Source organism: Callorhinus ursinus, unplaced genomic scaffold (genome assembly GCF_003265705.2).
Source record: "Callorhinus ursinus isolate GAN/ISIS: 27379988/994484 unplaced genomic scaffold, GSC_fseal_2.0 scaffold3, whole genome shotgun sequence".
Taxonomy (NCBI): Eukaryota; Metazoa; Chordata; class Mammalia; order Carnivora; family Otariidae; genus Callorhinus; species Callorhinus ursinus.
Window position 1 is genome coordinate 4,452,441 of NW_027397065.1, and position 11,105 is coordinate 4,463,545.

The window sequence follows — 11,105 nt, forward strand, 5'->3', positions numbered from 1 at the left end:
CAAGAGAAAGGCTAAAGACATAGTGGCATAGGCCATTTTTCATGAAGAATCTTATGAGACATAAAGAATAAATGGAATTCTTGGCAGTTTATTGAGGAAAGTACTGGTAGCAATGGCAAATCAAGGTGCTCCTTCAAATAGCTTATAATAAAGAGGTCTGTGGAGGAACCATATTAAAATATGAAGAGTTTTTTGAAATGGCTGAAAAGGAAATATAAATACAGTTGAAGGGGATTGGATAATGGAGTAGAAGTTTAAGTTTTGCTGCTATGAATCAGTTTTTACTAACAATTTTACCCATTTTCTTTTTGACACCTATTGACATATGTATAGTTACTGTTTAGATTCTAGTTATAAGTTTCTGAATATTAAATGGTGGTTAAAATATTGCAATAGAATATTGTAATAAAAATAATAATATGGCATTTGATTGTATTTTTGGTAGTCCACTTAGAATCTTAACATATGTAGTTATAATAGTTGATATTTAATTTTATTTATGCTCTGTTTTTAGCATCAAATCTAGGTTTTAGTATCATACCTAGAGTTATATTACAATTGTTAAATGAATGGGCTCCAGAGTCAGACTGCCTAGGTTAAAATCCCAACTTCAATACCAAATGTAAAACAACAACCATTATTCATAATTTTTCTGTGCCTAGAATTCCTTAATGTAAATACTGATTATAATAGTATTTTAGTATAAATATTCTTAATACTTTAGTAATTAGTACTGTTATTTAGTAGAGAGTTGTTATGGGGAAAAATAAGAAGAGATATGTAAGAGGATAGTAAGATACCTTAAAATATTAATTGCTCAGAAAGTATTATAACTAACCATATAGGTTATGCTTTGAATTAAACAAATCAGGACGTTTTCTACTTTTTGTTAATCAAAAGCAAGAAAATTTTATATGGCACTTAATTTCTTAAGGTATTACATAAGTTAGTAGCAAGAATTTATGATGTTAATAAGAGAAGATTTCTAGGCTCAAGAAAATGTAAAACTAGCTGTTTCTGCTTATTGAAGAGAGGAAAATTGATATGTAAATAGCAGCTTATGATATATGACAAAGTTTTAAAAATGTCAAAGTATAGAGAAACATCATGAATTCAAAGAATAAAACCCTAAAGCTGCAATTATAATAGAACTAAATTCTGTGTCCTTCTTATTAATATAAATTAGAATATTTTTGAATTGGATGGAATATCTGATAAATAGAAATATTTTTATGACCACCATAGAATATCCAGTATGAAAACAGAAAAGATTCAGCTCCTTTTACTATCAACTGGATAAGCAATTCCATCAATCTCCCACTCTACCATCATTCTAATTTTCTTATTAGCATATTCAAACAAATACTTAAAATTATACTAAGTGTAACAACAGATACATACACATACTGGTTTACCTGGGCATCAAAATTTAAGGTTACACAATACCACTGAAGGATCTGGGGGTGGCAAAAGAACATAACTAGAATTTTGACCCAGAATCATCTATGAACACACACAATAGGTATGGCTCCTGGTTCCTGAGTGTATAGTTAGAATAATCTCCCAGAATATCTGACAAAATCTTGTAGATTGAAAACTATAATCATTGAAAGAGCCAATGGGGAAACTCCTGGAACATTTTCTTCCTCAAGTGTAAAATCATAGATTGTAATTAGAATAAACACTAGAAAGCACAGGAATCTTTATTCCTCTCACAGCTCCCTTGAATTATTCATTTTTGGCAGAAACAAAAAACACAGGTGGATAATAGTCCATTTGCAGGGACTCTTCTAAATGTGGTCTCTTTACTGAAGTAAAAGAATATTCTGATACCTGCTATACAGATATTCATCTGGTAAATATTTTTTATTCTCTATCACAATAATCAAAAGATACCATAGCTTTTATCCGAAAAGAACTTTAGTTTATATTGACTGTCTTGCCTCCTGGGATATATAAATTATCTGGCTCTGTACCACAATTAAATCCATCAAGAAAATTGACCATCTCACCATCCTCATGACTGAATGCTCATTTTCTACATTAATGGTATCATTTATATTGGTCTGAGGAGCAAGAAATAACTATACACCTTGGTGAGATGCATGTATTTCAGAATATCTGAAATAAATCCCAGAGATAGTCAGGTTCCTGTCTTCTCAATAATTATTATGCATTCTAATAGTTTGGAGTATGTCAAGATACCATTTCAATCTGAGAGCACATTGGTGTTTTCCATAGGCAGGGGATTGGGAATGAGGGAACTGGATAAAGGTGGTCAAAAGCTATAAACTCCCAGTTACATAAGACTAAGTTCTAGGGTATAATTAACATACTGCATGAGGACTGTAGTTAACAATATTGTATTGTGTATTTGAAAGTTGCTACGGGAGTAGATTTTAAAGTTCTCATTACCATTGTCAGACGTAACGGTTGACCTTATTTTAGGGGAAATCTCTTATCCGCTTTAGTTTACAATATTGCAGGTAAGGAAACATCTCTGTTTTCCATCTACTCCAGATATATAAGAAGGTTCACCTAAGAAGATTGGAAGAAAAAAACCTTGCTTCTTTCTCCTTTTCTTAGTTGTTCTCTTCTAAGAGAAGAGGAAAATGTTGCTAATCAAAAGGGTAAGAGCTATTGACCTGTTTCAGTTTAGATCTTTTCTCAGAGAAAGCCTGACAAGGATTTGAGTGCAGGGAGTTTACTTGAGAGGTGTTCTCAGGACATAGAAGTTAGATAGTAAGGAGGGTAACACTGGGAGGGAAAGCTAATAAGGTTTATATTAATAAGCTAGTGGCAGCTGTGGGGAACTGAGCCTTGAGCCTGCAGAGAAATCTCTGAAGAATCGTGTAAAATGCACTTCATAAATTATTCTACTAAAGGACAGAAAGAATGGCATTTATCCTTTAGGGCTTGCTCCCAGCGGGTTTCTCCCCACAGTTCTATGGTGGGCCTTACATGTAGTCCTGAGGCAGCAAAGCAGAGACTCTTTAGTGTTGGACGCTGGCAGTAAGCACAAAACTGTCAACCACATCTGTACTGAAATCAGGCCAAGGGAATATGTTCTGGTACACTGTAAGTTTTTACTACAGGGCATCATTTTTGCAAAGGATCTAAGTAATGACTGTATTGAAAGACGAGAACAATTTCCCTTGCTTTTCTGTTATTCCGTATTTTCCACCTGCATTCCAGTTTAACTTTAATTCAGGGTAGATTTTCGAGAATAAATGAATTTTAGGTAGATTTAAGCCATGCTCTCCAACATGTTTTCCTAATTGTCTGAGTTTGGGAAATTATCAAGAAATTAGCTAGTCATTCCCGTGCCTGGGTGGCTCAGTCAGTTAAGCGTCTGTCTTCAGCTGTGGTCATGATCTCAGGGTCCTGGGATCAGGCCCCACATCAGGCTCCCTGTTCAGTGGGGAGTCTGTTTCTCCTTCTGCCTCTCCGCCAGCCCCTGACCCCATGCTCATTTTCTCTCTCTCTCTCTCTCTCAAATAAATAAATAAAATCTTTTTTAAAAAAAGAAATTAGCCAGTCATTAATAAAGATGGTATTAGGATCTCACTTTCATACTAATCCTTGTGTTTCCTATATAGGTTGGAACCCCAAAAAAAAGAAAAGGAGGTGAGACTTAGCTCCCCAAACTTCCATGATTCTTTGTCTGCAAAACAATGAATCTCAGCCTTATGCATCTGGTAAACTCTATTATTTAGTAATTTTATAATCTTGAAGAGTCATAAAATTTAAACCTTAGTTTTCTCATTAATAAATTTGGGGGAATAATATACATGTGTATATATACTATATTGTATATATTCTAAATTATAATACTAATGTGAGATATATTTGTATTCATATATATATATATATGAATCAGGTTTATGATAAACATCCAAAGAGCAATGGCTTTGAAAAAGGTAAATCTTATCTCTCTCTAATATAAATGTCAGCATGTCAGTACTTCAGGGTACCTATGGCAGGTGTGATCCATAAAGTGCTCTCATGTTTCTTTCTCTTACTCTTATATTACACTGGCTTCCATTCACAAGAACTTTTTATGGGCTAAGAGGAGTTCTCCAAATTAAACTATCATAAATATACTCTGTGCAGAGAGAGGGGAAAAAACAAGGAAGTAGGGGCAAAGGCTCACGCTGGCTGTTGTATAAGAAAGATTCACATTATACTATTTTCATCACATTGTTCAAAATTTTGTCACTTGGTCATACTTTAGCCTAAATGAGGCTGGGACATGCAGTTCTTATTTTGGGCAACAGTGTTTCCAGCAAACATTTACGAGTTCTATTAAAATGGAAGAAAGAAAGACTAGATAATTGAACTACCACAATGAACCTGATAATATATTTTTTAAAGATTTTATTTATTTATCTGACAGAGAGAAAGTGAGAGCACAAGCTGGGAGACAGAGGGAGAGGGAGAAGCAGGCTCCCTGCCAAGCGGGAGCCTGATGTGGGACTTGATCCCAGGACTGTGGGATCATGACCTGAGCCTAAGGCAGTCATCCAACCGACTGAGCCACCCAGGCGCCTCAAACCTGATAATATTGGTATAAGGAACAAATGGGTGAATAACTTAACATAGGGCCTGTCACAGAAGGAATTTAATGTAGCTTATTTTAATAGTCATCATTATCTTCATCATTGTCAATTATTAAAAGGTTTGGTTCATGTAATTTTTATGAGTATGCTGATAATTAGAGTCTTGTATCTATGACACATAGCCATCAAAGAAAAATACAAAAAAGAAGTATGTTGATTAAATAGTTTATACATTCAGTCTCACATTATTTTTCTTTGATTACTGATACATTTGTGTATATGTCTTATTTTTTTAAAATATTAGGTAAGATGTTAAAATATTCTCCCAGCTCTTGTTTCCACATATAAAATTCCTAGCAACCCTGTTAAGCTAAGATATATTTTAGAAACATGCATTTTACTATTCTGTTCAGATTTGTTACTATATGGATATTTTTATAACTATGTAAGGTAAATTTTTATCAATCCATACTTTTTCACTTTATGAGATTTATTCTATCATCATAGTTCTTGTTTAAACTTTTAAAATATTTTCTGAAATTTTTGATTTGATTTCAGAAATAAGTGACCTATTCCTTAAATTTGAAGAGTAATTTAATTGGTAAAGTAATTACACACATATCTAAAGTTTCAAGTCTGGATAACTGGCATTAGGAAATTAGACCCTAGTAAACTCTAAAATCTAAAAAAGAAATATAGATATATTTTAAATACCTAAGATTAACATTTAAATAACATGATGTTAGAAAAACACTTTTGAAAAGGTCTTTTAGTTCTATTCTTTTGAGGCCTTTAAACTTCTCTGGTTTTCTACCATATTAACAAAAACAGTAATGTTTGTAAAATAACCAAGAGAGTTTGCAAAGCCTTGAATTATTTTTTTCATTCAACATAAAGCAATCTTTTTAGCAGGCTAATAACATTTGTGTGCACAATCATATGTAAACTGTGATGAATAGTTTAAACTAAAAACTGGTCCTTTGAGTCTGAACTGGAAAAAACATATTCAAGGAGTTTTTGTGTAGAAAGAGGGGTTCTGCTAGCAGTTTCTTTCTCTTTTCTTTTTTTACATTTTATTTATTTATTTGAGAGAGAGAGAGAGAGAGAGAGAGCACAAGCAGGGAGGAGAGGGAGGAGAAGCAGGCTCCTTGCTCAGCAAGGAGCCTGTTGTGGGACTCGATCCCAGGACCCTGGGATCATGACTTGAGCTGAAGGCAGATGCTCAACCCACTGAGCCACCCAGGTGCTGCATGCTAGCTGTTTCTAAAAGAAAAATGTTATGAACCAAAGAAAAAAAAATTCTTGAGACTTATATACTATTAATTCATGAGCCTTCCATATAGTCACCAAAGAGATATTTCCAGATTATTACATGTATATGTGAAAATTTATTCCTTACCCTTACCCTCATTTTCTCTTTTATGGATGATGTTCTTGATGTAAATATTAAGCTAAATTTACCTTCATAAAATTTGAGATTGTGGAGCATGTTAAGTGACCTTCAAAGTGTCACAGACTCTGCAATACCTACAGGCAGGTTGGTTTTTGACATCTGGAGCAATCTTGAAAGAAAAATAATCAAATTCTTCTCCTACTCCCTCAGTTAAAATAATGTTATGATTACTGGTTTCTTTCTATATACCAGACATTATACAGACTGAATCTCAATTCAGTGTCTGTGACTCACTGAGTCTCTTTTTCCTCTCCTCAGCCAAATGCTAAAAAGTCAGTCACCTCTTCTTTGCAACCTCTTCATCTCTGCCCATACAGCTAACTCACTGTGATCTGATTGCCAACTTAAGGACAGAACAGAAATATTTTTTTTGCAGTTACAATAACATCCTAGTTGCAAAAGTAAATGGAAATTTTGATCCTTTACTGGCTGTCTCTCATGCATATGACACTGCTGATCCCTTATACTTAAATTCTCTGTGCACTTGATTTTTCTCTATGCTTGTGGAGCTCCTTGCCATCTTTATCCTTTCTTTGCCTGCCTGTTAGATTCCTAATCTTCTGTTAAATGAAATATTTATGTTTTCCAATAGCCTCTATTCTACAAGTATGATATAAATCATTTCATCTACTCTCATTATTTTAATTATTTTTCAGATCCTTGTCATTTCTAAATTTACGATCCCAGATCACACCTCTCCTTTGAGTCTCAGAATTGAATATCTAATTCTCTCCCATGTTATTTTTCAAAAGTTTCTACTCTAAAACTTAATGTATTGGCAAAAAATAAAAATACTAATAGAATCAAGCATTGGTAGATAAGGAGCGCTGCAACTCTAATATGCTGGTGGAAATATAATATGCTACAACTGCTTTGGAAAACTTCTGGCATAGTGTTATAAATTTAAACATATACTAATTAAATGATCTTGTAATTACTATTCTAAATTTTTACCCAAGAGCACAAAGATGTCCACACAAAGATTTATACAGGGCTATACAAAGCAACCTTACTTGTAATCCAAAAGCTCAAATATATACCAATAGATGAATGAATTAACAAACTGTAGTATATCTACACAATGGAATACTGCTAAGTCATAAAGAAGGAACATACAATTGATACACTCGAATATATGACTGAATATTGAATACATATGGTAAGAGAAAAACAGATAGACACAAATAGTGCAGGCTGAATGATTCCCTTTATAAGAAATTCTAGAAATTATAGATCTGTAGTAACAGAATATAGATCAGTACCTAACTGCTGCTAGAAGTTATGAGAAATTGACTGTAAACTGGCATGAGGAAACTTTTTAAATAGTTAAATTTTATTATATGTTATTATGTCTCAATAAAAATGATTTAAAAATTGAATTCATTGCCATCCCATCCCACACCAATTTTTTTTCATTTTCCATATAAATCTCATGATGACCCCACAATTTATATAGTCATCCAAGATAAATGCTTCCTAAATTCATTCTGCCTTTCATTCTCTGTTCAAGTGTCAGACTCTTCCATCTACACCATATGAATATTTACCAGGTGTGTTAAACCCTATGTCTTTACTCCCTTTCTTCTAAAGACACTTCTCTCTCAAGGTACACACTCATTTGGATCATATGGAACTGAGGCTTACCCATTGCTCCTCACAATTTAGACAGAGCCTATTATAATGCCTTATCAAATCGGCCAGATAATGTAGTTCTAGTTGGGGGAATTAAAACTATATTTATCACCTCTTTCCCTGTCTTACTGGAATTATTCAAAAGAGGCATTCCCTTTTCACTAGGATCATCCCAGATAGGGTAATATAACTCTAAAACTAGTAAAAAACGTTAAGGGTCAATAAATAAAATATAATTTCTTCCCTCAGCTTTCAGAATTAAGGGAGAAACAAGACACTGGATACATTGAAGTAAAGATCAGTTTCCCAAATTTATTACTGATAAGGCTGTTTGGAGAATGTGACTTCAGCACTACAGTCAAATAGGCTTATAGTGCCTTCTCACATTAGATTTACCCGCCCAGGCATTGGCACCTTCGTAGAACTAAGTCCATGAAAGACCAGAGACTGCTACAGTGAAATAATGACAAAATAAGAAAAACTAGAGTGAACATTTCTATGGTACATAGATATGAAAGAGAGAGGTTACATCCTTCTTGCCGGAACATTTGTAAAGTAAGTCCCTCCTCCCCTGGGGAAAAAGTTAATAGAATGTGGAGACAATAAGGAAGTACCCCTCCCATATGTTACCCCATTGGGGATTGGAGAGGATATATTAAAATATGAAGTATGGGGAATAAATTCCCCAGCCCAAACTATTCTCTCTGACCCTCTTCCTGGCATGCAATCAAAGAGAATAACCCACATGGGAATGAAGCCAGGATAGAGAAAAAATGACGCGAACAATTGTGCACAAAAGACATTCCTGATGGCATTGTTTGAACATCTGAATCCAGACTGAGTGGTCCTTTATGTTACAGTTCCCTGGCTCCCACACAAAGAGGATGGGATGGCCTCTAATACTATAGATGAGAGAAGAGTATATGTTGGAGATCTTCCACACAAGGACACAACTGATTGTCTTCTAATACACAACCCCAACTGCCAGCCCAGGTGGCTGTGCACTCTGCTGCTAAGGAGGCTTGTATCCCATTGACAAGTGTCAGTTTGAAGTACTGCACGTTCACCACTCTAATGCATGACTTCATGGCATGCTAGGAGTTTGAGCTGAGCTGGTTGGGGACTGATGAAGGCCTTGTGATGGTGTAGAAGGAGCTTACCTGCAGGCTAAGAATAGGGACACTGTACAGTTTGGATAACCAAGGGTTGGAGATAGTCTTTACTGGGGGCCAAGGATTCTAATTTTCCATTGTTTTTAATGATATATTTTTTATTGAAATATATATATATATTTAAATTTAAAAAATAAGTTAATAAGTAGACAAATATCAGGTACTTGTTAACACTGGTGAAAAACATCAATAGGAAAAAAATCATGAATCCAGTATACATATTATTGAAATTTGAAGAACATTGCCACTGTATAGCTAAATAAAATCTCAGCACCACTATCTGCTCTCTTTTTTACATGAGAAACTAAAAAGATACTTATTACTACTAATAAGATAATTTTGGCTCTATTACCTATAAACCATTAAGCTGGTTTTATACTACAAAAAGTATTTTCAACCTCACAGCCTAGAATTATATCTCTGCATCTCATATTGACTTTAAAATAAAGAAAACAAAGCCTAAATATCATTGATACATCTATCCATGGGTTGGTACACACAGTTCATCAGAGTGCATATATGAATCTCTCACCTTTATAATCTTTATTTCCTTATCTAAAAATATTGGTTGAATCATATTATCTTATGGAGTCCTACGAGAATTAAATAGTTAATGAACTATTTTGTGAATAATCCTTATAATAGTATCAAACAGATGGCAATCTATACAAAGTGTTTGTTAAATAAAATTAAGATTTATAAAATTTCTTCCTCTCTCAGACACATACACAACTTTCAGATTAATAGTTTTGAAGAAAAAATAATACTGTTTATCATCGCCCTGTTCAGTAATCACTGCTCTTTCCACTAGAATAAGATCAAATACCTTAACTGCAAGGCTACACACAAGTTGCCTTATCAAAATGTTTATCCAGATCTATAGTACATATGGACAGAAACTCTCTATCAACACAAAATAATGGTGCATTCATTTTTCATAAAATATTTGCCCAACTTATTTTCCTTCCACAGTTTTACATCCTGGTTTCTTCCTGAAAGATACTCTCTAGTATCTTCTGCCTATCAAAATTCTGCTCTTCATGTGAGACTTACTTTGATTTTAACATCGTTCATGAACAATATTTTGATTGCTCAAACTTGGGTGATTGCTTAGTACTTTGGTTAATATATTTGTACATATGTGTATATTTGCTTTTTCTCCTCAAGTAGTAAATCACAGTACTTTTAGTATAGGTTCTATTCTCATGTTGTATATTCAGAACTGAATGCAGTGCCCTTTATAGAAAGGTTTGCAAAGATTTTGATGGTGATACTACTACTGACACTTCACATTTGGCACCTTCAGGAACTCCATGGCCACTGTTCATGATTAAGTTTAGATAAAAAAAGAAATATTCTTTGAATATTGAATTTAGTATAAGATTTATTAAGTGTGATTTAAAAAAGACTTTAACAGAATTGAGAGTATAAAAATTATGGACAAAGCAAATAGAGAAAAATGATAAATAATGTAACAGTGTTTCGGGGTATCTGGGTGACTCAGTCGGTTAAGCATCTGATTTTTGATTTCAGCTCAAGTTATGATCTCAGGATCCTGGGATGGAGCCCTGAGTCAGGCTCCGTGCTCAGAGCAGAGCCTGCTTGGGATTCTCTCTCTCCCTCTCCCTCTGCCCCTCCCCATGCTCACTCTCTCTAAAATAAATAAAATCTTTTAAAAAATAATGTAACAGTGTTTCTAAATCTGCATCTAGTATAGAGAAGAAAGCATACTAAAGATCATCCTGGAGGTTTGATCTAATGAACGTATATAAAATCATACACCAAATATTTAGAGAATACATGTTATTTCAAGCAAAAATATAGTAGTTTTAACATATTATCGTATACTGTATTAGATCACTAAGCACATTTCAATGAAAACAAAATATCAATACCAGGCAGGCCACATACTCTAACAGATCGGGAATGAACTTGACCAGCAAAATGATGCCACTTTCTTTTGGAGTAAACAGTTCGTATGTTATGACTGGGATGGCATTAAAAATCAGTGGAGAAAGGATGGACCCTTTGATAAATTGTACTGGTGGAAGTGGATGTCATCTGGATAGAAGAAAATGAATTCGCCATCTCATTCTGAAAATAATGTCCAGATGGATTAAAGATGAAAATGTAAACAGCAAAACTTTAACAACTTACTAGAATATAGAGCACAATGTGTTTCTGACCCTTATAAGGAAGGATTTCTTAACCAAGGATTAAATGCATAAATAAGAAAAGAGAATATTGATTTATTTCAAAATACTAAAAATTAAAATTTGTAAAAAAAAA